Raw genomic sequence first — 27,614 nt, 5'->3', positions numbered from 1 at the left:
AATTAAACACGAACATCAATACTAAAGAAACGAGTTTTCAATCTCGACTTAAAAGTGCATAGCTCCAGTGGCTTCCTGATAACGGAAGGAAGAGCGTTCCAGACGGCCGCAGAAGCGTGTTGCGACGTAGGAACAACGTAGGAACGCTCCTGCGTTGCCTGTCTCCGCACAGTTGACGAGAGACCCCAGCCGTCAGCGCGTGCGTGTTCAGCGTCTTTGTCTCACGGCGGGGGAGTTGATGGGCGACGCGTTCTTTGCTCGTGCCGAGGTGTGCGGGCGAACCAGTGGGAGGCAGGATTAGAACGTATATTCATATTGGAGGCATCCGATGGGCTATAAAGCAATTTTTCACAGATGTCCAGTAGGGGTAGGTCAGACAGTTATAACAACAAACGACACAGAAACACGACAGGATTGCAAAATATTGGAATGGTGAACCAATCACTTAAAAAAATAGAAATTTAACGAAGCTATTTCTATTTTACCAGGCAAGGCCCACTGAGCTATTAGCTTCTGTTTCAGAAGCGACCTGGCCACAAATCATAGCTGAATGAAGTTGCTTACCAGGAATCATGGTAAAATACATCTTAAACGCTGCTGGCGAATGCTTGAAGCGAGCTGTGGTGATCCTATGTGGCCCATGGTTCGAGATACATACGCATACACAAACTTACGCGGGATGCCAAAATATCCACACACAGACCCATAGATAGACTTTGATTGACGCAGACTTGCATAGAGACGCATGGGAGTCACGCGGAGAGTTTCGTAGACGTATGGCTTCAGGACCCATCTCTCTGACTGCTGCGGGCGAATGGTGGAAGAGGGTGGTGGCGTTTCCGCGTGAGACTGGGGAGCTTAAGTCGCACCACTGTGGACCCTTCTTAATCGTCCGTCGTTGTCGGAGGAGGAAGAGGAGGAGGAAGAGGAGGAGGAGGAAGAGGCAGCCGCGTCTCCTGTGCGACGTTCTGATGCCGCGGTTCAACGTGGACCCCGTTCAAACTAGATTCGAAGCTTTCGTGACCGCAGGAAAATTTCTCTTTGGTTATTTCGGTAAAGTCACGCAGAAAGAAATTAAATAATAATATAATACGACGTTTCGATTGCAACACAAGCAACCATCATCAGGTACAAATGAAGGTGAAAACAAACAGCACCTGATGATGGTTGCTTGTGTTCCAATCGAAACGTCGTATTCTATTATTATTTAATTTATTCACACGTGACTTTACCGAAATAATCAGAGTATGGACCCCGTTCTTCGGCGGGGTGAATTGGAACCAAGGAGATTCTGTTGGGAGGGGGCCGGCTTATTGAAGGGTCCGTTCGGGGACAACGATTAGCTCGACAAAGGACGCTGTGGCGGCCGGCACACACCGGACGAGGCCGCAGGTTCGGTTCAACCTCCCGGCGCGGCAGCTGGAACAATGGTGCACGTTTCTCAAACAAAGACAAAGACCACCCGTGTATCCTGAACATACCGTAGGGGCAAGTGCTGTTAGCGAGCACCTATGAAGGGCAGCACGTCACACGAGGGGGGGTGGGTGGCCAGCACCACGCCAGGCCGTCTTTGCCCCCTTTAGTGGCCATGTCTACACACCGCACCAGGTGCTGATTTAAGGCTGAGTCGACCTAGGAATCGGCCCAGGACCGGTTCAGATAATCGTCACTGGTGTTGGTCGTGAGCGGGGAATTGAACACGGGTTGGCGGGTTCGTAGCGCAGCGCCCTACCCTCTGCACTAACCCCCTTCCGCACCTCTCACACACCCTGTCCACCCAGCGCCATGAATGTGTTCAGCACCACAGGGTGGAGGGAAACGTGGGGATGCTCCTACCGCTCCCAAGGCATTGGCCGGCGTGGAAGGAGTATGCCCAAAAAGAAACCTCTAGAAAGCTGTCTGTTTCCCTATGGGAGGCCCTTTCTGCCCATGAGCGTGTGTGTGTGTGCCGTGAGCCAGGCAATTGCTGGGGCTGCACCTCTATCCCCGAGGCTGAAACACGGCCGCACACGCTGACGAAGCGGGGAGCTGAGCTGGATGCGCGCAACGGCTGAGAATTTTATTTCGGCCGAAATTACGCGCTCAGTATATTCCGACCTCTGACCCCCCCCCCCCCCCCACGTAACCCAGAGGCAATTGAATTTGCGCCGCGTGTTTTGTGCCGTCGCCTTGACCGGTCAACAATTGGGTCGGCTCTGGGCGGGGTGGCTTGCCGGGGGGGGGGGGGGTGGCGTGGGGGGGGTGTTGGAGAGTGGAGTAGAGACCAGCGCTGGATGAACGTGGGGGCTTTAGGGGGCTGCAGTCCAGGGCCTCGGCTTTTGAGTGGCCTCCCGTTAAAATGATATATAGTAGATATACTGTTTATATATAGTATATGCACTGTTTATATATATAGTATATATATAACTGCTTTTTTACAGCTAGCAATTGGAAGGTTGTGAGTTAAATTCCCGTTTGGTGAGGTAGTGTGTGTGTGGGGGGGGGGGTTGAGCTCATCCATCCCTGTGCAGTCGATAAAATGTTTACTCCTTCGTGAGGTTGTCCTATGGAGTAACTCGCCCCTGCCATACGAAATAGGTGTTTTTCCCACCACTGGCTCGAAGTTCTTGCAATGAGAAGATGAGACGATGATGATGATGATGATGGACGAAAAATGATTTTATATCTTTCTGATGCGATATTAACAAGAGCAAACCGTTCCGGCAGCGGTGTAAACAAACCCACGATTGGGGCCGTTTCGGATCGATTTAAGAGGGCGCCAGAATTGGTTGGGACTCTCAATTAACTTGGGGAAATTGTTTAAAATGTTGGTCGTATCAGAACTCCCACTCGGCATGGCAGGGTGGCGTTCATAAGTAATCACATATTGAATTGGCGGGACACCTATGGGGATTGGCAGCTTTTTAGGCCAAATTTAATTTCCGTGACGGCGGCGATGCCATATTCTCCACACGGCAAGACTTTCTGGAGAGTCAGACGCACGCCGCCAATAACGCGACGCAAATCCTGTCTCAAAAAGACAAAAATGCAAAGATCACCACGTAAAGCCTTTAACGGACTGTTTGGGTCAAGTGCTGTTTTGAAGCACCTTCAAAGGGCAACGCGGAACACGAGGGGGTGCGGCGCCAGTTCCACACCTGTCTCCCAGGTATTCTTTTGTGTCTGAGTCGACCTAGGGGAGGCCCAGGACGGATTCAAATGATTGTCCCTTGTGTCGGTGGCCGTGAGCGGGAATCGAACTCGGGTAGTCGCGTTTGTAGCGCAGCGTTAATCACTAAACTACCGCTTTGGAAGGAAGGCATGTCATGTGACCACCGCATTGCGTGTGCAATGCCCTCAGCCTTGTCTCGACCACCAACTCAAGAGCTTTAACAGCACTCGAAGGTGCGCGGCTCAGAGACAGCAGGAAGGCACGAATTTCCACCCGACATGCCTCGCGTTCATGTCATTACTCCCAACCTTGTCGAGAGCACCAACTCAAGAGAACTGACAGTGTGGCTATCCCACGTTTTCTTGTGAGCATAATGGAAAGGGAAGCACGTCGCATTCCGTGTTTGTTTTTGTCAACGAAAGAAAGGAAATACTTCCAATTACGAAGCACTGAGTAGAAATATGTGCTAATTGCGTCGCCGCGCAAGATCTATATGAATATTATTTAATTCAAAGAGGGGGACTGTGTAATACTCTAATTAGTTACTCATTACACGGGGGGGAGGGGGGGGGGGCTGCGGGAAGCATTCCCCATCAGAAAGGAAGAAGAGAAAGACAAAAAAAACGTGTGCACGTGTACGTCACGCTTTCAAATCTCTCTAATAGCGAGTGGCACTGCGCGTGGCACTTCGCGTCGCGTGGCACTCCGCGTGGCACGGAGGCTGCATGTAAAACATTTTGCGTCTGAAGGGCGCGCCAGCCGGACGGTCCTGTGGGTGATTGGGGATTCTGCGGCCGTGCAGCTCCCAAACTTTGGAACAACTCTTTGTCGTCGTTGCTAATGAGGCAATCAAAGTTAGATTTGTTTAAGTTTTGTCTTGCAAACTGATCGTTATAAACTGGTCTTTATCCCGCCGCCTCTGTTCTGCCCATTTACACGAGAGGTTCTCTCATTTCCTGCTCTCCATACACGGCGCGCATTTGGCTCTACGGATATAAACGCGCCTTACAAATGTCAATGATTGGTATCCCCAACCCGACAGGAGCGCCTCCCATCATCGAGCAAGCTCCCTCCGACAGCTCTCGACACCCCAATCCCGCGCTCTCTCCCTCCCCGCGGAGAAAAACTGGCGAGAGCGAAATTAAATTTGCAAAAAATAAAACCACAGGCACGCACACGCACGCGCACCGCACATCATCCACCACGCCTTCCAGCCGTTTGGAATAAAAGCTTTTTTTTGTTTTGGTTTAAACCACCAGCGCACGTAGCATATTATACGGGACGCCCTCTAAATTTAATTGCCCGCTGCTCCTCCTCCTCCCCCTCCCTCCTCCCTCCTCCGCACCAAAATAAACGCACGTAAACGATACCGGGTGCCCCACAGGGCTGGAGCTCGCAATTAGACAGGTGCCTGCGAGTGCCCGCCGAGCTCTGGGCGGGATTCTCTTTATTTGTTTTTTGTTTATTAAGAGGTGGGGGGAGGGGGGCTTAGATGTTTATTAATGATTCTCGGCGCCAGCCCCCCCCCCCCTACCCCCCCTCCCCCCCCGAGGGAGAGTCGACCCTGGCCTAGCGGGCGGATCGAGAGCCGTCGTCGTCGTCGTCATCGCCACTTCTGTCGCGAGACGTTCGCGGTTCGAATCTAGCGGCTATCCCACCCCCCCCCCCCCGGATAATATCTCGCCACGGTGGCTAGTAGATGTTAACTACCTCGCTTGGTATGCAGGAGTTCGTGCGTTCATTCCCGACCCTGACGCCTACTGCTGTATATTTGGAGTTTGCGTGCGTATTTTTCTCACCGTGGTTGAGTAGTTTTTGCCTGTGGGTCCTCGGGTTTCCGCCCCCCCCCCCACATACATTTAGAATCGACACGTGTTTCAGAGTATTTGGCTGCGATAAATTGCCACGTGATAAGCCACTTCGTTGAGCTAGCATTTGTGATAGCCTGGTTGCGTCTGAAAAATAGATAAAAAGACCCTTTTTTATTTTAGCAGGTAAGGCCCACTGACCTCTGTAGCTCTTTTACAGAAGTGACCTGGCCACAAATGATAGCTCAACGGAGTGGCTTACCACGTGGACATTTATAGTAGCAGCCAAATGCTTTGAACGGACATCGATTCTAAATGTGGAGGGAAAAACCGGAGGACCCGGAAAAAAAAATCCACGCGATTACGGAGAGAGAGATATGATAACACACGAACTCCAAGCATAAAGCAGTCGTCAGGGTCGATGTCGAACTCACTACCTCCTGCATACAGGGCGAAGTAGTTAACATCTCGCGCACTCTATGATTAGTATCCCCAACCCAGCGGCAATTATTGCCCTCCGGCTGGCAGGCCGATGCCCCCAGGTCACACTTGCAAATGAGGCTCTATCCTGGCCCTCTCGAGCGTTCGCTTGGCTCAACACCAAATAATACATGAAACTCGAACGTCTGGCACCACGGTGTTTCACGGACACTTCTCCACCGTCAAATAATTTCCCTATGGATCGCGGAGTGTTTTGGAGTTCACTAGCATCCAATGCCCAAGGGAAGAGCCAACGCCGGATTATTCACGAATTTTTAAAGGTTGGTGACATTTTCGGACCGCTCCAAGGAGGCAGATGTAAAATACACGTAATGAAAGGCTTTCATTTTTCTGGCAATCAAACAGGTATCAAGATGTTCAAGCACCAAATATACACCTATTGCAATGCATCAAGTCTGCATTAATCGTACGTAGTGGCAAAGATATACATACAAACAAACATACCTGTGATGCTTGTGAAAAGGTTTCAGATATAAAATACACGTGTCCACCAGCCTGTGTACCTGCTAGAACAACAACCATCAAAATAACGTCAAATTTTCTTTATTTGCCAAAGAAAGCCTCACTGGGCCTCGAGACTCTTTTGCACGAGGGTCACGCTACATTGGGATGTTTGGCCAAATCCATTACCTGGAGTTGCGCTTCGTGTGGGAGGAAAGTGGAGGACGTCGAGAAAACCCACGCTCAAAACTCCGCACAGACAAATCCAATGATCCACTCGTGTACCGCCATCAACCGGCCTCTGCAATTATCGAGGCACAAGAGGTGGAACTAAAGAGGCGAGCGACAGCAGGGGCGGAGTGCTCTCGGAAGGGTCAATTGGCGATGGGAGAAACGCAGCGAGCAATGCGCTCCGGAGAGGGATGCGTTGAGGCAGCGAGTATCGCCTGCCCGTGACACGTGGATCAGAGGCGCAGGCGTTGACAGGAAACAGAACGAAAGCTGAAAAAGCGGTCGATGAAGTGTGGAGACGAGCACGCTCGGAATGACCCTGACAGACAGGAAGAGGAACATGTGGATGAGAGAACGCGGCGGCTGTTAGGACATCACCAGTGACCGTAAAGAGAAGCAAGTGGGCGTAGGAAGGACGCGCCACCAAATCTAAACTAAACTATAAAATCCTAATTTTGGAGCTTTCGTGACTGCAGGAATTATTCTTTGGTTCTTTCGGTTAAGTCACGTCTAAAGATAAAATAATAAATTAAATAATAGCATATTACGACGTTTCGAATGCAACACAAGCAATCATCATTAGGCATAAAAGAAATGGCAACAAAAATCTAACTAGAAAACTATAGACAGACATACAAGCAGACAGACATCTCTCTCTGTGTGTCCTTGTGATGTCTGTCTGCTTGTATGTCTGTCTATAGTTTTCTAGTTAGATTTTTGTTGCTATTTATTTTATGCCTGATGATGATTGCTTGTGTTGCAATCGAAACGTCGTAATATGCTATTATTTAATTTATTATTTTATCTTTAGACGTGACTTAACCGAAAGAACCAAAGAATAAACTATAAAATATTTTACTTTTATTTTAACCAGGTAAGGCCCACTGAGCTATGCAGCTCTTTTTCAGAAGCGACCTGGCCACAAATGATTGCTCAACGAAGTGGCTTATCACGTAGAAAATGTAAGCAGCCAAATACTCTGAGCACGTGTTGATTGTAAATGTGGAGCACTCGGAGAAAAATACACGGTGCCACGGGGAAAGAGACGTGCACACTCCAAATATGTATACAGGCATCAGAGTCGGGATCGAACCCACGACCTCCTGTATACCAGACGAGGTAATTAACATTTCGCCACTGTGGCGCCTTACAGGGGGTGTAGGACGCTCCCAAGAGGGGCCATCCACCACGGAGATGGAGCGACGAAATCGGCTAGTGCGCAAGTAAGAGCTTGATGGATTGTCGCATCGGCAGGATCATGCGAGACAGCGGCGGTGGTGGCTTCGGGAGGCACTCATCCAGCAGTGGATGAATCATGGGTGAAGGTAGTGGTGGTAGTGCAGCATTCGTGGCTTCTCGGTTTACGACCAGCGCTGCCTCTCAATCCGTCGCGTTCAATTCGATTGTTGCACTTAGATTGGCTAAATTCCAGCGCTGAGAATTTGTAAATATCGGGTTGGCCGCCGTGCCACGATCCTCGCCCTCGTGTGGCAGAGCGGGTGGGAAAGTGCCGCCCTTGATTGTGTGTGTGTGGACACGAGGTCAATAAAAGAAGTGATCTCAGTGGTAGCTCTGTGATATCCGCTTCCGTGGGCCGTTGTTCGCCCCTCCTCAACACGCAGGGTCGGGAGTTCCAAACGGTAGCGTCGCATCGCGATTTCTACTCCCATAGTGCAGTCGGGGAAAGACAACAAAAATTGGGAGCGAGACATTTACCCCCAGAAAATAAAATAAGAAAAATTCTGGCGCGGCCCGTTGATCAGAACGCTTTCCCACCACCACCACCACCACCACCACCCCATCCCGTGGTCCCTAGCTCGCTTAAAACTCGCGGCGCCAGGGCTCACCACGAATCCGTGGGACTCCCAACGCCACCGATGACCTTGGCAGGGCTCAGACAAAAGCACACGTCAGCTGCGAGACATATTAGATTAAGCAGTTTGCAGGTCACCGAATGACTATAGACAAGGGGTCACAATTTTTAATTACTTAGCAGTTGAGCGAACAAATTGGATTTTTTTTCAAGTTATTTTTTTTTTCTTCCGATAGCGAGAGAGGGTGGCTTTCGCGTCGCTCGGCATGGCTTCGGCGGTGGATTTGCCGCGACGCTTACAATTCAATTAAGATACCAGAAGTGCTTATAATGCCATCTCTGGCTTGACAGTCAACCATCCAGCTCTCGTGTGTACGGGGCCGCTGGGATATTCACGGCGACGGCGGATGCCACTGCGTTCTGTCCGTCGCTCGGCCGGCCCTTTTTAAACGCGGCGTAGAAAAATATCCAACCATTATCCCCCCCCCCCCCACCCTGTGCGATATAGTGATTTTAAAAAATATATTAACAATTTTAAAACAATATTCTTTGGATCGTTCGGTAAAGTCACGTAGATAGAACAATAAAAGAGTACAAATGAAAATAAGGCGAATTAAAGAAATATCACGGTCATGGTTCTTTTTTCTATTTTAATAACTTTCTTTTTATTTGTATTCTTTTTTTGTCGACGTGGCTTTTCCGAAAGACCCAAAGAATATGAATTCCTGCAGTCACGAAAGCTTTAAGTCAAATTTTTAAATCCCCCCCCCCCCCCCATCTTATATTCCCTCCAGGACAGCAAATGCTTTCAAGCAAAACAGCGGTAATTTGGTTTGCCTCGCTTATGGTTATTAGGTTAACGGCGGTGATAAGGGTGCTCGCTCTTCCCAAGGGTTGTGCAAGAACGAGTGGCCCAACTCAATTGCGCCTGCGGCACATGCACACCGTTTGTAAGAGCCCCCATACCCTCCCCTCACTTTGCCCCAACTCCCTAACTCCCTACGCAACCCCAAATCTCCCTTCTCCCAGCCTTGCAGGCAATTGTGGAGTCAGGTTCTCTTAGCTCGGAGCAGGAGCTTGAGATGCTTGTGAGGTTGCGGGACCGAGGCATGAATGCCCGCGGGAGTTTTCAAACGAGCCCTCACTTCGACTGCACCTGAGATATATATATATGCCTCTATATTTCTCGTTATTTATTTTTTATGTCTTTTTCTTCCTGCACAAGTTCGTTCCGGTTGCGCTATCGGCATCGTGTCAGGGGACGAAGGGCCAATCTGGAGCTCTCACAGAGGGGTGCGCGCCTCCCCACCCCTCACCACATGTAAGGGAACGGTCCGTAGAAATGGACTGCATAGAACTGCTTCGGAGCTCCCTGCGAGTGGCCTCACCCACGGAGCCGTGCTGTCTAGGATTGTTCGCCGCGTGGAAGTCACACCGCTGTTTTCAATTCTCAGAGTTGGAATTTTAAATCAATGAGACCGTCAACTCACTGTAGTCGAAAACCCGGGCCTTACCTGGTAAAATGAAACCAAAATTGCTTAAATTTTGACTTAAACTTTCGTGACTGCAGGACTTCATATGCTATGGCTCTTTCGGTTACAGTCACGTAGATAGAAAAAAGAATAATAAAATAATAAAAATATAGTGGATGAAAATATCACGACGTTTCGATCGCTTGTGTTGCGATCGAAATTGCTTAGTTTCGGTTAAATTACGGGCAGTGGCTGAAACCTGAAATCAAACCCAGCATCTCAGCGGCGCTGGCTCAGAGTTTTTGACTCCTGAGCCATTAAGCTGTCACCCGTTCTTGCATCGGCAAGTCGCCCCGTGTCATAACGGAATCCCCAAAGCGAGCACGAATAAAAACTACGCGCAATAATCCCTGCGACGAGTGAGTGGCTTCATGAAACAGAGTTTAAAAAAATAAAATTTCACCGAGACGCTTTAATAATGAGAGCGAAAGTAATTTCATTAACCGGGAGCCTTTGCGCATGTATTAATTCCATCTCACCCGGGGCTCTGAGATTCATTTTGGTGAAAACGTGTGTTCTCCTTGGGCAATATTTTGTCTTTAAGTCTTAAAACTGCCGGCACTCTTTCGCACAAAAGGAGCTCGCGGCGCTACGGAAGAGTGAACGTGAGCACAGCTGCGTAAGGGTGTTGTATCACCAGCGTGGTGTAATATGCAACCCCTGCTGCTACAACTCGAGAGAGAGAGAGCGAGGGAGAGGGAGAGAAAAGTGGGTTTTTGGAATAGGAGCGATTGTGCACACTGCAACAACAACAACAACGACAGACGCAGTTCGCCACTAAGTGACGGCGACGTCAGAATCAGAGTATGTATTTATACTGGAGGAATCCGATGAGATATATAGTTTTTCACAGATGGTCAGAAAAAAAAACACGCTCGGAGTGTAAAGTATTGGAAAGGTAAACAAATCGCTTCAATTTTTTTTTATAAATAAAACAATTATTTTTGTATCCTTACCAGATACTGTAAAGCCCACCGAGCGTGCCAGACTAGGTGCGCTTTCAAGGCGGTCACGTGAAATGTGGAAGGCTTGCTCCGCTCGTAGGTGGGTCACGTGACAGACCCAGGTGTTACGGGCTCATTGACTCAGACGGCTGTCAGGTGCGCCACCTTTGCCCCCCACTGCGCTCCAGCTCGCCGCGATTGCAGCCGCCGGGGCTTGCTCAGGTGCCGGCGGAGTCGCCCGTGTTAGCGGTCTGGGGGTTTAAACCCAGCCACCTCGGCTCGATTTCCAGGCCACGGCTGACATCGGCGGCGAGCGATGTCTGAACCGGGTCCAAGCCACCCCCCGCCCTCACCCACACCACCTCTCCCCGCCCAAAACCTCCAGCCACCCAATTCGACCGACGCGGGCAGTCCCGGAATTGGCGTGTCCGTGTTCTGGCGGTGGGAATGTGTTCATCTACCGGGACGCGGCGGTTATTTTGTTTGAATTTATTGCAGGATGCCACGCAGGTTTAATAGACCAAGTGCGGGCTGGGAAGCGTGTCCTGGGTTTGGTTCACGGTGGAAAAAGTTGGCGACCCCTATGCTCCGGATGTTGCATGGTGTTTGATCAAACCACTCCCTTGGTGTGCCCTGCCCACCTTAATATGTGCTCACTCACAGCACTAATGAGCAAGGTGGATTGCCAATATATATAACAGTTGCTGTGTATGTGCGTGTGTGTGCGGGGGCAGGGGGGGGCGCAGTGGTTAGCGCGCTACGCTGCAAGCCTGGCGGACTGAGTTAAATTCCCGCTCGCGGCCAACATATCTGAACCGGTCCTGTGCCTCCCCTAGGTCGACTCAGCCTCAAATTAGTACCTGGTGCGATGTGTAAACGCCGCCACTGGGGACACACAGGCGGCCGGGCGTGGTGCTGGCCACCCATCCCCCTCGTGTGCCGTGCCGGCCTTCATAGGTGCTACTCGCTAACAGCACTTGCCACAAAAACAGTTTTGTGTGCGCGTGTGCGCAGGGAAGCCTTTGACAGGCACCGAGATGCATTCGAACCTCTGTCATGCCTTTGGGTGCGTTGTCCATGTTTGCTTCTGGGCAGTCACTGAGACAGATGTACGATTGTGAAACTACAAATGTCTATACCCTGTTAAATATACACAGTGCTGCCTCTGCCGAATGTTTCATCATCATCATCATCAGCAGCAGCCATTGTCTATCCACTGCTGGACGAAGGCTTCCCACAATCCGTCGCCATCTCTGGCGGTTGTTTTTGCGATTCCGCAATCCGTCTCGGCACGTGCACGCGAGCCGTCGTCGCTTGCTCCGTCTCCTGCGATGGCCGTCCTTCTCGACGAACTTCGCTGCCTTTAGCTGCCGTTCCGTTGTCAGTTTCGTGCCCCAGATCTAAGTACGTAGTACGCACGCATGCTGAACTTCTTTCGCACCGTACGTAGCCAGCCGCGCTAACGGGGCCCACTCTCCCTCCCCCTCTCTCTCTCACGTTGCGTGTGCTATAACCATTCGTTTTGTGCCTCTATCCATAATGTATACAGACGTGTTAATATTTTATGGATACATGTAGTCACGATTTGTTAGACATTGACACACCTGCACTCATGTCATGTTTAGATTGATCTGTTGGAAATGTTTATAAAGGACAAAGTTAAGAGTAATTAGTAGAGTCATACTTTTTCTTCAACACTTTTGTCGGAAACTTTGATTCACGTGGTGGGGGGGGGGGGCAGGCGTTGTGGGGGCAAGGGTGGCGTAGTGGTTTAGCGCACCGTAGTTGTGGACATTTCATCGACCCAGGTTCAAATCTCCGACAACGGGCGAGATTAACATCAGCGTCGAGTGACATCAGAACCGTTCACCGAGCTTCTGCTCGTCCCCAACCCTGCACTGAAGCAGCGTGTTCTTGGTTCTTTCGGTAAAGCCACGTAAAATGGAAATAATAAAATAATAAAAATAAAACATAATAAACATTCTTTTAGAATGTTTTATTTTTATTATTTTATTATTTTTATTATTTTATTATTTTCATTTTACGTGACTTTACCGAAAGAACCAAGAAGATGAATCCTGCAGTCACGAAAGCTTTAAATCGAAAAATTGAAGCAGCGTGAAGTATGCTCGAATCACAACCACGCCCCCACCCTCACAACGGCGTGGGGAGGCCTTCAGCCAGCAGTGGATCGATGACACGCTCTCAGTTATCATCGTGTAAGGAAGTGTAGCACACGCGGGCCAAGTCTTCACCACGTCGTTTGCAGCATTCTCTATTTGGTGTTTTAACATCTTTCAAGTTTCAAGTTTCATTTATTAGGTATAGTTCCGTGAGCCATGCGGCTCTTGAGTCGGGTGCAACCGCCACAATATGAACGGAGAACATCTTAAAGCGACGACGTGCAACAGAAACATCCTGGGATAAACCAGGAAATCTTCCAGAAAAAAAACCCCCACCGTATTACAACGCTGTGTGCAAAAATCCCAATGTGATGCAAGTCAAACAATAACAACCATAAGACAATTGGTTGTTATTGTTTGACTCTTGTTTGACTATTAACACGTCCTGGTTTTGTTTTGCCTGAAAGGGTAAACCTCTTCTTATTTTTTTATATTTTGACACGAGCGAAAAAGAACCCATGAAATAGCCACTCACCCCGAGCTATAAATGCTCTGCTACGTTGTACGGTTCTCACCTTTTGGCGTTCTCTGGTCTGACATTGGTGAGACTAGGACATAAACAAGGCTGGTGGAGGGCCAATCAGTTTCAAAGATGATGCAAGTTTATTATCAGAGCCATGTGTTGTTTGCATGTTCACCACAAGTACGTGTATTGCCAGAAAGGGTATGAAACCGATTATGATTGGCAGCGTAGGTAAAAAATAAAAAAAAATCACGACGTTTCGGAGGCAACACAAGCTTCCGTCTTCAGGTGGAACCGTCACAGCACGATTGCTGCAAAAGCTTGTGTTGCCTCCGAAACGTCGTGATTTTTTTTTATTTTATTTTACTTTTATAAATTTTAATTTTATTTTTACCTACGTGACTTTACCGAATAAACCTAAGAATATGAATCATTGCAGTCACGAAAGCTTAAAATCTAGAATGATTTGCAGCGTTCCCTCGTTACTCACGATGGAACGCGTTCCCGGAGATGCTCATGAGAAGCACATTTCCCAGATAAGGATATTTGCCTACGAATAACCAATGTTTTTGTTTAAATGCGTTATCTTAAACAAATACGCAAACGAGCTGTTGATGAATACGTGAAAATTATCATGACAACACGCAAACAAATTAAAATTGGTGATGATGAACATCAAAGGCGATTGGTTGATTCAACTCTCGGTCATTAAATGGTTCATGTGAACGCACAATTGCACCCAACCCCAACAGCATTTCGATTAACTCAGTAAACAAAAAAACATATTTTATTAAATATAATTTACATATACAATACAGGTTGGCCCAAAAGTCAGGACACAGGGTTATTATATTTATTTAAAAAAATCCTCATTGCGTTATTTCATTTATTTAAACAAACGTTAGAACTGATTTCCATTAACATTATTGTGCGTACATGAATTCGCCTTTGAAATTAATTTACAGCTCTTTGTAAAAGATTGCAGCTACCTTTTTTCGCGAACATGAAAGCTATTTTGAACTCTTTCAAATGTTTTTTTAACGTCATTTGAAAAGGCAGAATGAAAAATAGACGTATGATAATAGATAAAATATTAATTTAAAATAATGAACAATTAAACTTTTCAATACCAGTGTTAAAATAAATGAAATAACCCCTTTATGTCCTGAATTTTGAGCCACCCTTAATAATAAACCCCCTTTGTGTGCTGACTTTTAGGAGACACAGTATAGCAACCCCGTTATGCATCCTAACTTTTAGGCCAACCTATATACAGTGAAGGAAAAAAGTATTTGATCCCCTGCTGATTTTGTACGTTTGCCAACTGACGAAGAAATGATCAGTCTATAATTTGAATGGTAGGTTTATTTTAACAGTGAGAGACAGAATAACAACAAAAAAATTCAGAAAAACGCATATCAAAAATGTTATAAATTGATTTGCATTTTAATGAGGGAAATAGTATTTGACCCCCTCTCAATCAGAAAGATTTATGGCTCCCAGGTGTCTTTTATACAGGTAACAAGCTGAGATTAGGAGCACACTCTTAATGGGAGTGCTCCTAATCTCAGCTTGTTACCTGTATAAAAGACACCTGTTCACAGAAGCAATCAATCAATCAGATTCCAAACTCTCCACCATGGCCAAGACTAAAGAGCTCTCCAAGGATGTCAGGGACAAGATTGTAGACCTACACAAGGCTGGAATGGGCTACAAGACCATCGCCAAACAGCTTGGTGAGAAGGTGACAACAGTTGGTGCGATTATTCGCAAATAGATGAAACACAAAAGAACTGTCAATCTCTTTCGGCCTGGGGCTCCATGCAAGATCTCACCTCGTGGAGTTGCAATGATCATGAGAACGGTGAGGAATTAGCCCAGAACTACACGGGAGGATCTTGTCAATGATCTCAAGGCAGCTGGGACCATAGTCACCAAGAAAACAGTTGGTAACACACTACGCCGTGAAGGACTGAAATCCTGCAGCGCCCGCAAGGTCCCCCTGCTCAAGAAAGCACATATACATGCCCGTTTGAAGTTTGCCAATGATTCAGAGGACAACTGGATGAAAGTGTTGTGGTCAGATGAGACCAAAATGGAGCTCTTTGGCATCAACTCAACTCACCATGTTTGGAGGAGGAATGCTGCCTATGACCCCAAGAACACCATCTCCACCGTCAAACATGGAGGTGGAAACATTATGCTTTGAGGGTGTTTTTCTGCTAAGGGGACAGGACAAATTCACCGCATCAAAGGGACGATGAACGGGGCCATGTACCGTCAAATCTTGGGTGAGAACCTCCTTCCCTCAGCCAGGGCATTGATAATGGGTCGTGGATGGCTGTTATAGCATGACAATGACCCAAAACACACGGCCAAGGCAACAAAGGAGTGGCTCAAGAAGAAGCACATGAAGGTCCAGGAGTGGCCTAGCCAGTCTCCAGACCTTAATCCCATAGAAAATATGTGGAGGGAGCTGAAGGTTCGAGTTGCAAAACGTCAGCCTCGAAACCTTCATGACTTGGAGAAGATTTGCAAAAAAGAGTGGGACAAAATCCCTCCTGAGATGTGTGCAACCTGGTGGCCAACTACAAGAAACGTCTGACCTCTGTGATTGCCAACAAGGGTTTTGCCACCAAGTACCAAGTCATGTTTTGCAGAGGGGTCAAATACTTATTTCCCTCATTGAAATGCAAATCTATTTATAACATTTTTGGCATGCGTTTTTATGGATTTTGTTGTTGTTTTTCTGTCTCTCACTGTTCAAATAAACCTACCATCAAAATTATAGACTGATCATTTCTTTGTCAGTGGGCAAACGTACAAAATCAGCAGGGGATCAAATACTTTTTTCCCTCAATGTAGTTTCCCCCTATGTGTCCTGACTTTTTGGGCTACCCTATATAGTAACCCTTCTTACTTATATAGTAACCCCCTGAATAACCTGACTTTTGACCCACCCTGTATAATAACACCCTATATGTCCTGGCTTTTGGGCCACCCCGTATGCTGACATTTAAGCCACCCTATACAGTAATCCCATATGTGTTCTGGCTTTCAGGCCATCCTGTAAAATAGCCCCACAACATGTCCTGACTTTTAGGCCACCCTGTACAGTCAATTACCGTGTTTTGACGCTCCTCAATACGCTGTTGTCTTATCTCTGTCTCTAATAAACCTTATGAAATCATCTTAGTCCGAGTCGTTTTCATCCAGACTCGCTAATTTCTTCTCGTCATAGCCAGGCACTCTTTTCTCTCGGGTGGGGAGTTGTCGTATTCATCACCGTGCCTGATACGTTTTATCCGCTCAGTATTCTCGTTGTATGATAAAAAAATATATACATATTTTTTTCATTTTACTGAAGAATATTTTCGCCAGTGATTTCGCTCGCAAGATTCACACTGAATCCTGTATCTTACCCCAGGCTGTCTCACTCATTGTTTTGCGGCTGGGGTGGGGGGGGGCGAGGTGGCGGTTTCAGCCATTGCGAGATGTATACTTGTTGTGGTGTGCCGGGTGCAGAAACACGTTCACGGTCGCCAATAGCCACAGCCAGACATGGTTATAGGGCTGTGACTACTCCTATAGTTTTTTTGTTGTCACTCATTTTATTAATACCGGCCAGGTGTCTCTGCGATTGCAATCAGAAGGCCGAAACTTAAAATACTGGTTGGTGGGTTTACTCAGCCTATCATGCCTCCAGGGCCGATACAACGAGTACCACTTTCGGTGAATGTCAACAGTGGTTGGCCGACGGATCGACTCACCCACACCATAGGAATGTGGAATTTCCACGACTAGCTCAGGGCTTTAAAGAGTGGATGAGCACCATTTGAAAACTAATTTCTATAGAACGTCTTGTGGTGTTTAGTTTGTTGTCCTTACCCCGCCACTCTGAATTAGCACGGTTGGCTACGTACGGTGCTAAAGAAGTTTAACCTACATACAATGTCGCAATGCTCATTTGAAGCAGCAGGGAATCGCTTTCAAAGTTCGCCCGCTGTGACTCGTGGATTTTCCTGCAGGATGTCTCACCTGGGGTTGTTTCTCTCTCTCTCACGGAGACGGCTTCCAGACTTTTCTCTTGGGATTATGTTGCACCTCCAGACACGTCGGTAATGACACGTCATTACCGAGGTGGCAAGGAAATAAAATATGTATTGAAAAATATATATTTTTTTAAACATATGAAACAGTCCACTGCCCACCAAAACAAAATTCGCTGTCTGTTATTTAAGGCCGGGCGGAGTGGTTCGGTGCGATAGTTTCGCGCAACTCGGCTATGAACCCCGAGTGACCTTGTTTGATTCCAGGTCACTGTTCGCGTCAGTGGCAAGTGATATCCCAACAGGCCCCTTCCCACTTCACCAACCCGCACTGACCCTCACGGTGATGTACGGTCAAATAACAAACCTTTTGACTGACCAGACATGAGTAGGCCTTCATCCAGCAGTCGACTGACAGAGAGCTGTTCATTATTGTCATTGTGTCACTATGGCTAAGAAACCAAACGGATGAAAAGCCTTTTGTGCAAGGGATGCATTCCGGCTCCTGCTGATTTCGAACCTTGCACCAATATGACGGCTCTCCTCAAGAAAGCCGATTTGGAACGACCCATCCAGTCTCGGCTTCAACACAAATCTCACTTGGACACAAGAATGGGAGTCACTGAACCTAGCAAACAAGTACCTCGTTAATTCTAGATTTGAAGCTTTCGTGACTGCAAGGATTCATACTCTTTGGTTGTTTCGGTAAAGTCACGTAGGTAAAACGAAAACAAATACAATAAATCACGACGTTTCGGAGGCAACACAAGCTTCCGTCTTCAGGTGGAACCGTCACAGCAAAATTGCTGTTTTCTTTTAACCTACGTGACTTTACCGAAACAATCAAAGAGTATATGTACCTCGTTACCACACCCACACAACAGCAGCCCCCCCTGGTTTCAACCTCCCCAGGGAGGAGTGGGTCTACCCTCAATAGGTTCAGAACTTTTAGATTTGAAGTTTTCGTGACTGCAAGTATTAAAATTCTTAGATTTTTTCGGTAAAGTCACGTAGGTAAAAAAAAAATCAAAATTACAGCAAGCGTACTGTGACGGTTCCACCTGAAGACGGAAGCTTGTGTTGCCTCCGAAACGTCGTGATTTTTTTTTTTACCTACGCTGCAAATCATAATCGGTTTCATACCCTTTCTGGCAATACACGTACTTGTGGTGAACATGCAAACAACACATGGCTCTGATAATAAACTTGCATCGTCTTTGAAACTGATTAATTTGGATTTTTTTTACCTACGTGACTTTACCGAAAAAACCTAAGAATAGGTTCAGAACTGCTCACGGCCCATGCCTTGCCAACCTCCGCCGATGGGACATAAGAGCGAGCCTCCTATGTGCCTGTGTGGTGGAGCAAACCATGCAACCACATCCATGAAGTCTGCCCAAATCACAAACTCAGCGGAGACCGTCTCAATCCTCGGCGCAGCCTGACTGGAAGCCACCGCTTGGCTTCGGGACTTTGCAGTCGCTTAATAAATAAACCAAGGGCAGGGACGCATGGAGAGAGTCGTCGAGTCTCGAAAAGCATAAAACCACGGCGACCGACGGCTACGAATTCCAGCGACAGCGCAACGAGCCCAATTAGCGTCAAATGCTGCCACTGCTCTTGCCCTGACTTGTGCTCATTAGCAGCTACTGCGTTATTAATAGACGTTAAGAGACGACAACGCCACTTATCCAGAGCAGCGGTGGCGTAAGTTTTTTTTTTCTTCTCTTCTCTAACCAGCGGTGGAAGCGAACGCGACGAACGCGCGCGGGCGCGTTGTGTGTGGCCGGCTGCGTGACGGAGTGCTTTCGGAAAGGCGCGAGGGGCCGTGCACGAAAAATACGGAGCGGAAACTGAAAAGCTGATTGCAAAGAAGCACGTTTGGGGGTGTCGGGCGGGGGGGGGGGGTGGGGGGGGCGTGCACGCTGTGAATTACATTGAGAGGGGAGTTGGGGATGGTTGTCGGATGGTAGCAGAAGCAGTTGCTCAACATAGTCCCCCCCCCCCCCCAAAAAAAAATAGGCCAACACGACAAATGGCCAACAACAAACAGCCTTGGTTAGACACCCACCGAACAAAGAGTCCTGACACTCGATGAGGCTTATCCTCACGGATTAACAAGCGTCATAATGATGATAAGAATATCAACACAACAGTTGTGGCATGGAGGGAGCGTGGCGGAGGACGTGGTTGCCACGGCAGTGTAATTGGAGGCAAGGGGCGCGCGTACGCGAGTGCGTGAGTTGTGTATCGCACGTGGCGCTCGTTGCTGGGATTCGGAGGTGGCCCGCGTCTCCCTTCGGGTGTAATGGGCCCATTAGCGTGGCGCCGTTTAACCGTGAACCCGCCAGCGCCGCCGCCGCCGCCGCCGCCACCGCAGTGCCATGAATCACTGAGACACCGAACGATGCAACCTCGTCTGTCGCGAGTCGAAGACGACGCTCGTTAGCGCCGGGATGATGGACGAAAGCACTGGTGCTATAAACGGGCCTCGCGCGATGGCCGCGCGAGTCTAGCGGACTTCTGTAAAACAAACAAACAAAAAGAAAAATAATAAAATAATAAAAATAAAACAAAATAAAATAATTCTCACGACGTTTCGGCCACAACGCAAGCAGCCGTCCTCAGGTGAAGAACAGGTCTGTCGGAAAGACAGTGTCTGAATGAACACCACCAGGATTGGCAGCGGATTGGGTTGGAGGGGGAAGAGCGCCTTGACAAAGTAATTTGCATATCAAGAGGAATTTAGCAACCCAGCTTAAATATACGCTGCCAAGCCTGGTGGTGTTCATTCAGACGCTGTCTTTCCAACAGACCTGTTCTTCACCTGAGGACGGCTGCTTGCGTTGTGGCCGAAACGTTGTGAGAATTATTTTATTATGTTTTATTTTTATTATTTTATTATTTCCCTTCTACGTGACTTTACCGAAAGAACCAAGAAGATGAATCCCTGCAGTCACGAAAGCTTTAAATCGAAATTTTAACAGAAAGAAGCTTCATAGCTCAACGGATTTCTCCAGGATAAATAAAGATTCTGAGCCTGCGCGTCGCTCGACCACAAATTGCGACGGTGGGTTCCAGCCGCGCGCGCGTTGCGATCGCGCAGCCCCTTCGGCGCCGTCGCGTCAAGGACACCCGCGTGGGCAGAGAACGGCCCGTGGAAGGAGATGTCACGGAGCTACTGCTGAGAGGTTCACGAACGTAAATAAATAAATAATGGTATGTATTTTATTGTTCCCCCACGAGAAGCTTAGTTTTCACAAGCGTCCAGCCCAAGCCCATTCAGCATTGGCGCGACATTGTTTAACTCCGCACTGAACCAGCATGGTGAAGTATGGTCAGATGTTCCCCCATTGCCCACACGCAGTGGATTGACAAAAGGGCAGAAAATTCAAATGAATGTTGTATCCACACACTGACCATCTGCTGCTCAACCCGAGAGCACCTGCTCATCTCAGGTGGTTACCCATCAACCCGAGCACTCTCCAGGCTCCAAACTGCTTCGCTTTTTGAGATCTCGTGAGACCGGGCGCATTTCGGGTAAATTAGCCGTGGGGGTAGTGGCAACACTTTTGCCTCACCGCAAGAAGCACATGGGTTCGACTGCCCGCTCGTGTAACCTTTCTGCGTGGAGTTTGTATGTTCACCTCCCATTCTGCATTGGTTTCCTCCGGGTTATCCAGCATTCCTCCCGTAGCTCAAACAAACAAACAAAAACCTCGTATCAGTCAAATATCCCGATGCTGGACAAAAAAAAATCCCCGCAGGTTGTACTCAATCGGGATCACACACAGCAGCAGCAGCATTGTCCACCCGGCCCTACTGAGAAAACCTTGAGACGGGTCGTGGGCATTTGGCCGGTGTTCTCCATTGCAAAGTCGGCGGGCCACTGGTGGCTTTTGTTGACCTTTAGTGCGGCCCCTGACGTGCAGACCCCGATAAATGCACAATTTGTGAAAACAAACCCCACCGTGCTGTCAGACCCCGCAATTGTTTCAAATGTGTGGCGGCCCTCACAGTGATGTCTTATCGGCATGAGTTCTCCCCACCCCCCCCACCCCCCACCCCCGTTCCCCTCTGAAAACGAGTGGGGAAAACGGCATTAAGCCATTCGTTTATCATGTGGTTTATAAGGAAGGGGAATATATTTATCAGTCTACCTACAAGAAACGCCGCTGGGGAAGTTATACGCTGAGAAGGATTCGGCGTAACAATGCGATGGATGAAATGTTGCCCTCTGTGATTTAAATGAACCTCGCCTCGCCACTTATTTATTTTTATCGCGGCAACGGGACGCGCAATGCAGTCGATTATCTGCGTTCTTAATGGGAAACAAACTCTCAACACTGTGCGTCGCGCACTTAAGCGAGTTACCATCTGCTCGCTTTACGTATTTATCCCAAGGCAAACATTAAAAAACAACGTGTGTGTGTGTGTATATACACGAAACGAAGACAAAGATCCCCCGTATAGCCTCAACATACGTTTAGGGCAAGTGCTGTGAGTGAGCAACGTGTGAAGGCCGGCACGGCACGCGAGGGGATGGGTGGGCAGCACCATGCTCGGCCGCCTTTATCTCCCTCGTGGCGATGTTTACACACCACACTGGGAGCTCATTTGAGGGGAGGCCCCTGACCGGTTTAAATATTTGTCACTGCTGTTGGTGGCCCTGAGTGGAAATCGAACTCGAGTCGGCCGCGTTCGTAGGCGCAGCGCGCTAACTGCTGCACTACCGCTCCCCACGCACAAATTCACAAACGCCGACTATACAGAACATCACAAACGTGTCCACAGCTCTGTTTACATTTTCGTAAAAAAACAACAACAGCAACAGAAGCAGCCCAGTAGTGCTGGACCTTATCGATTTCAAAGCAGCCGTTTGATTTCTGTAAAAATCAAGCGGCCGGGACTCTTTGTCCTGTGCACCAGTCCCAAACAGAAGCGGTTCAATTATTCAGAGCAGCACACACCTGAGCCGGTGTCCGGCCTCAAAGGCGAGAGGTTTGAAGTGGGCACTGGGGTCGGCGTCTTTCATCCCCTCCATCCACCTCTCCCTCTCGCGCGCTCACGCGCGTGCGAGTGTGTCCGTGTGTCCGTGGAGCTGAGTGGACTTGCCAATGTCCGTTTCAAGATTGGCCTCTGTGGAGGAGGAGGGTCGGAAGGACGCTGATGGGGAGTTGGAGGCAGTCGCACTCCATCAACAACGGAGGGCAGAGGAGCGCTCTCAACAACGAGCGGAGAGCCTGGCGGATACAATGCAGCAAGTTGGCACAGTAGGGGCTACAGCTGGTGCATCTGTTAGTCATCTAAGTCCGTCACCCCATGGCACCTGGGTCTGTCGCTTGACCTGCCAGCGGGAGTTCGACACTTCACGTGGCCTTAAAGTGCACACACGAGCGCCGTGGTTGACGTCACCGCTACTTCGTGGCGAATAGCGGTGGTTGTTGTTGTGTATTCGCGTGTGCGTGCGTGTGCGTGTGTGCCCGCGGCTCTGAGGTTCTATACCCAGTATAGGAAGACGCATCTTCATCAGGAAGCCACTGGACATTAGAAACTACTCGGGCCATGTCCCGTGCCTCCGATTAACACGGTTGACTACGTACGGTGCGAAAGAAGTTCAACAAACGTACGAACGTCTACCGGCGTCTCCAAGACACGGACGTTGCACGACCGTTTGCATGGTCCCAACTCTCGCACCGGGACCCAGCGCAAAGTCCAGTTCAAAGTCGCAGTACTCGCACCTATGGCAAAGACAACCGGTCAACCAACCTACCCCAGACCGATGCCATCCACCCATAGGTACCGACACGACACCTACGTGTCGGCACCTATGGATGACGATCGCTTGTGTTGTGATCGAAACGTCGTAGTTTTTATTTTATTTACTTTTATTATTATTTTTTCTTCTACCTACGTGACTTTACCTGAAAGAACCAAGGGATACGATGCCTACGGCCGTCTGGTAGGGGAGCTGTCGCTGTGTGTGTGTGAGATCCACTCGGCTCGGGAGAGCAGAGCGGAGTCGTTCATCCTCGCACCTCCGATGAGCACCGTTGGCTACGTACGGTGCGACAGAAGTTCAACACACAAACACACGAACAGATGCAGCCCACCCCGTGGTCTAGAACAGTCTATGCCGACTGAAGCCCGCTCAGAAGTGACAATCAGGTGCTTTTAAGACCGGACTAAAATAATGTTTGTTTTTCTCTTCCACCGAGTTCAACGTAGTTGCGTGTTTCTTCTCTATACCGTCCGCCCCTCCGTCGCAGTTTTCTCTGCTGATTCTTGCAGCGCGTTACGAATCTCGTATTGATCGATCGATGGGATTTTTTGTTTTGTTTTCGCGGCGAAACATTTTTTCTGCTCACTTAATTATCGCGCTCCACGGCGCTGACCTACCAGGCCAGTCGAGAAAAATGCCACCAAAAAATGCATGTATTAAAACGCCCACTAAACGACACGTGACGCTGCAGTGGTGATGGATGACACAGCGGTGCGGTGGGTACAGCCCAACTTCCCCTTGTAAAAGAATGGGCGGCTCGCCTCGGTGAGCCAGATCCGTGACGGGTGCGGCTAAACCAGTGGTTCTCAACGTTCACAGCAGCGTGAGTCCCCTCGTGTGCATGGCGGGTTGTCTCCGGGTTCTCCGCTTTTCTCCCTCTCATCAATGGAAATGGCCAAACATCCCCAAAATGTAGCAGGGCCCAAACATGAGTCTCGAAATTCAGTGAGGTTTCCCAGCATAAACCGTTCAGCTATGTTCCAACCACCCGCTATCCGCGTCGTCTCAAGAGATGAGACGATACTATCCGGCATCTGCTGGACATCTGTAAAAAAAAAAATGAAAAAAGCTTTACACAGCTCATTGGATTCCTCTAGTGTAAATAAATCTGTGATGAAGACATCCGCGCTGTGGAACTCTTGCAGCTGAGAGTGCATCACGCGGCTGAGTCAGGAAACAAGCCAGGAAGGTGACGTCACACAACCAATCGTTAATTCACTTCAGCACAACACAATTAGAGCTCCCACCAGCTCTCCACTCTTTTTAAGACTGTGGGGGAGGTGAGGGGTGGGGGTCACGTGGAGTTTCTTCGAATGCCAATCTCGCATAGCTGGAATCTGCCGAATTAACGGGCCGTCCATAAATGACGTCACGCACCTAGGGGGGTGGGGGGGGGTCAGACATTTGTGACGATGTGTGACGAGGGGGGGGGGGGGTTGAGAAATGTGACGTCACATCAAAATGCGCAACTTTAAATAAATGTAGACAACACGTTCTACTTAATTAAATAGACTTTTAAATAAATGTTTTCTCCTACAACAGCAAATAGATGACTGTTGCAAGGTATCAAGTCTGCATTAACCACACGTCCTTGTGGAACAAAAACATGCAAACAGACAGACTCTGATGTATGCATTGTCTTTGAAACTGATTGGCCAACACCAGAGACAGCTTGTTTTATGGCCTTGACTCACTACCAGTGTCAGAGCTGAGAACGCCAAAAGGCGAACAGTCCAAGACCCAGGCTATAATGAAGGTTGTCTCTAGTGGAGGCCAGTCTCTCCATAATCAACGATTTTTGGGTTTAGATCGCGTTATTTATAAATGTGTCGTAACCCTCCACCACCCGACACGGCCAATCAGTAAAAAAAAGTGTCACGTTGACAAAAGACAAATAGTTCACTGCTTTAGCCCACCGGTGTGTTGAAGCGTGAAACCACAACATTTACAATTTGAGTACGACGTTTCGCTGGTAATTGCATCCAGCATCATCCAGCATCATCGGGCAATTCGCCAGAATGGTGAGGCTCTGCTGTGTCGCGACCAATATTGATTATGAACAATATTGGTCGCGAAAGCCTACGTGTTAAACAGTCTCTCCATGTTTATTTTCGACTGTTTCTGTATTGTGAGTTTGCATGTTCTCCCCGTGGTCGCGTGTATTTATCTCCGCGTTTTCCATCCACGTTTCGAGTCAACATTCATTTCGAGTATTTGGCTGCTACTATCAATAAAGTCACGTGGGTATAAAATAAAATAAATTAAATCACGACGTTTCGATTGCAACACAAGCAATGATCATCAGGTGGGAAACCACAGTAAGACATTTTTTTGCTGAAGTAATTTTCTTGCCGTGGTTTTCCCACTTGATGATGATTGCTTGCATTACAATCGAAACGTCGTGATTTAATTTATTTTATTTTATACCCACGTGACTTCACCGAAAGAATCAAAGAATATGGATCCCTGCAGTCACGAAAACTTCAAATCTAGATTGCTACGATCAACTTCCACGTGATAAGCCACTTGGTTGAGCTATCATTTGTGGCCAGGAAACTTCTGAAAAAGAGCTACACAACTCAGTGGGCTTTACCTGGTAAAATAAAAAATAAAGTTTAGTTCTCAAAAAAATAGTTTTAGGCCACCAATCCATTTTTACCACTCCAGCAACCCAGATGATCGGACGCTCAAAAAAAAATCTACACGGACGGGTTCACGATCTCGCTCGCCACCCCATTGCGTTCTCCCCGGCTCTCAGACAGAAACATCTTGATGTCGAGACAAAGAAAACATCCGGAGCGTTTCACTCCGTACCCACGGAGAACATCTATCACGCAAACCGGGAGAGCGGTGCGGATTCATATATGAGACAGTGAGAGTGAGAAAAAGGAGGAGAGAGGGGAGCGCAAAAAAAAGAAAGTACACGTTTATAATTAAAAACCACAAATTTGCTGGGCTCGGGGAGTAACACCTTTTAATATCGCTCCTGCGGACCATGTAATGTGCTTGCGTCGCCCAGAGGCTTGCTTGGTGGAGGGAGGAAGGATTATGGCCATCGCTAAACTAATTATCGGGTCGGCTGGCGGTGTTGACACGGCCGTGACTTCGTTAGGATTCCGCGCGGGAGAGAAAGTTGGAGTCAGCGGGATTCATTTTTTTTGGGAGGGGGAGGGAGGGGGGGGTCAAGCACCCTCCGGTCACCCCTGGTGTAGGACGATGCTCGGGCCCAGCGGCGTAAAGCGAAAGAGTAGCCCGCTAACGGGGCCTCGGATTCAAGAAAGGTGATTGAATAAAGATTTGTGCACCAAATATCAGCGTGAATTCATCATGATAATAATTACGGGCATTGTTATAATGATGTTGATCAGCCAGCCAGCCTTGGTCAATCCACTGCTAGATGAAGGCCTCCCTTCCCAGAAAGCCTCTAGCACGTCTCACGATCCTGCGATGCAACAAAGACAAAGATCCCCCGTATAGCCTTAACAGACTGTAGGGGCAAGTTCTGTTAGCGAGCACCTATGAAGGCTGCAACGGCACACGAGGGGGTGGGTGGCCAGCACCACGCCCGACCGCCTTTGTCTCCCCAGTGGCGATGTTTACACACCACACCAGGTACTCATTTCAGGCTGAGTCGACCTAGGGGAGGCCGAGGATCGGTTCAGATAATCGTCACTGGTGTTGGCCGTGAGCGGGAATCGAACCCGGGTCGCTAGGTTCATAGCGCAGCGCGCTAACCGCTACACTACTGCTCCCTACTAGCACCTGCATACCAACTGATATCATCGTCCCATTTCCTCGGCGGACACTCTCTCTCTCAGACGCATCCCATTCCTTGGCTGCCACTCCATGATGACTGTTGCCCACCGACATTCGTCTCTTCTGGCCCTGACGCATCGTAGTGCCCGAGACCACTTTACTCTTTCTTAACAGTTTCATTTGATGCCATTAACCTGCACGGGGTCTCAGATTCACGTCTTCCTCTTCATGTCCCTCAATCGAATTCCAAGCGCGTATCTATCCATGTTTCTTTCTTGTCACACCTTTAAGTCTTCTGTATTTTGCGTTGGTTACCCACGGTTTTTTTGTTGCATACGGCACTGATTGAAAACGTCCATCTTCAGCCCACATTGGTACGTCGCTTTTCATAATCACGTTCCAGTCTAACAACACGACAAAGTTTTCTAAGAATTGTAATTGGTCTACTAGCGTCCAGCATATAGAGTTTTTGTAGTCACGCGATTTCCCGGCAGGACCGGGAATGAGACACTGCGAAGAACAGAGCTTGAGATAATTTTGAGGAAATCGAGTCAATGCGATGTTATTGTTTGTTTATGTGGGTGGTGACGCGGCCAATCTGCCAGTGCATCTGCCACTTGTTTCAGAGGTTCGCTGTTCAATCCCCACGACTGCCCAACAAATTACTGCGGGCGCATTAATTAACCCTTTTCCATTCCGATGACATACGCGCACGTACGTCATCGGAACGGAATTGGAAGAAAAGCTAAAAAAAAATAACTCTATTGGTACCGATGCTCCCACAAGGCCATGCGGGAGGGCGTGTGGCACAGTTTGGCGCCAGCTATCATAGAGTGTGGTCGTGTCGCTATAGTTCTCTGTGGTGTCTTTAAAAAAAACAAGTGCGCTATGACTCTCTAAATAAAGTTAAGGCTGGACCGCTCACGCGTTCCGAGATTCAGCAGTGAACTGGACCCACTC

General features: G+C 48.4%; 1 protein-coding gene across 1 annotated transcript in view; it reads left to right on the top strand.

Annotated features, from left to right (window-relative positions):
* Positions 1-27,614, top strand: part of LOC144729503 (plexin-A1-like) — a 156,120-nt gene that overhangs the window by 49,261 nt on the left and 79,245 nt on the right. The window lies entirely within an intron of this gene.

Source organism: Lampetra planeri, chromosome 32, assembly GCF_965212315.1.
Source record: "Lampetra planeri chromosome 32, kcLamPlan1.2.h2, whole genome shotgun sequence".
In the NCBI taxonomy this organism is placed as follows: domain Eukaryota; kingdom Metazoa; phylum Chordata; class Hyperoartia; order Petromyzontiformes; family Petromyzontidae; genus Lampetra; species Lampetra planeri.
The sequence above is the reverse complement of the archived record's forward strand: the minus strand, read 5'-3'. Positions and strand labels throughout refer to the sequence as shown.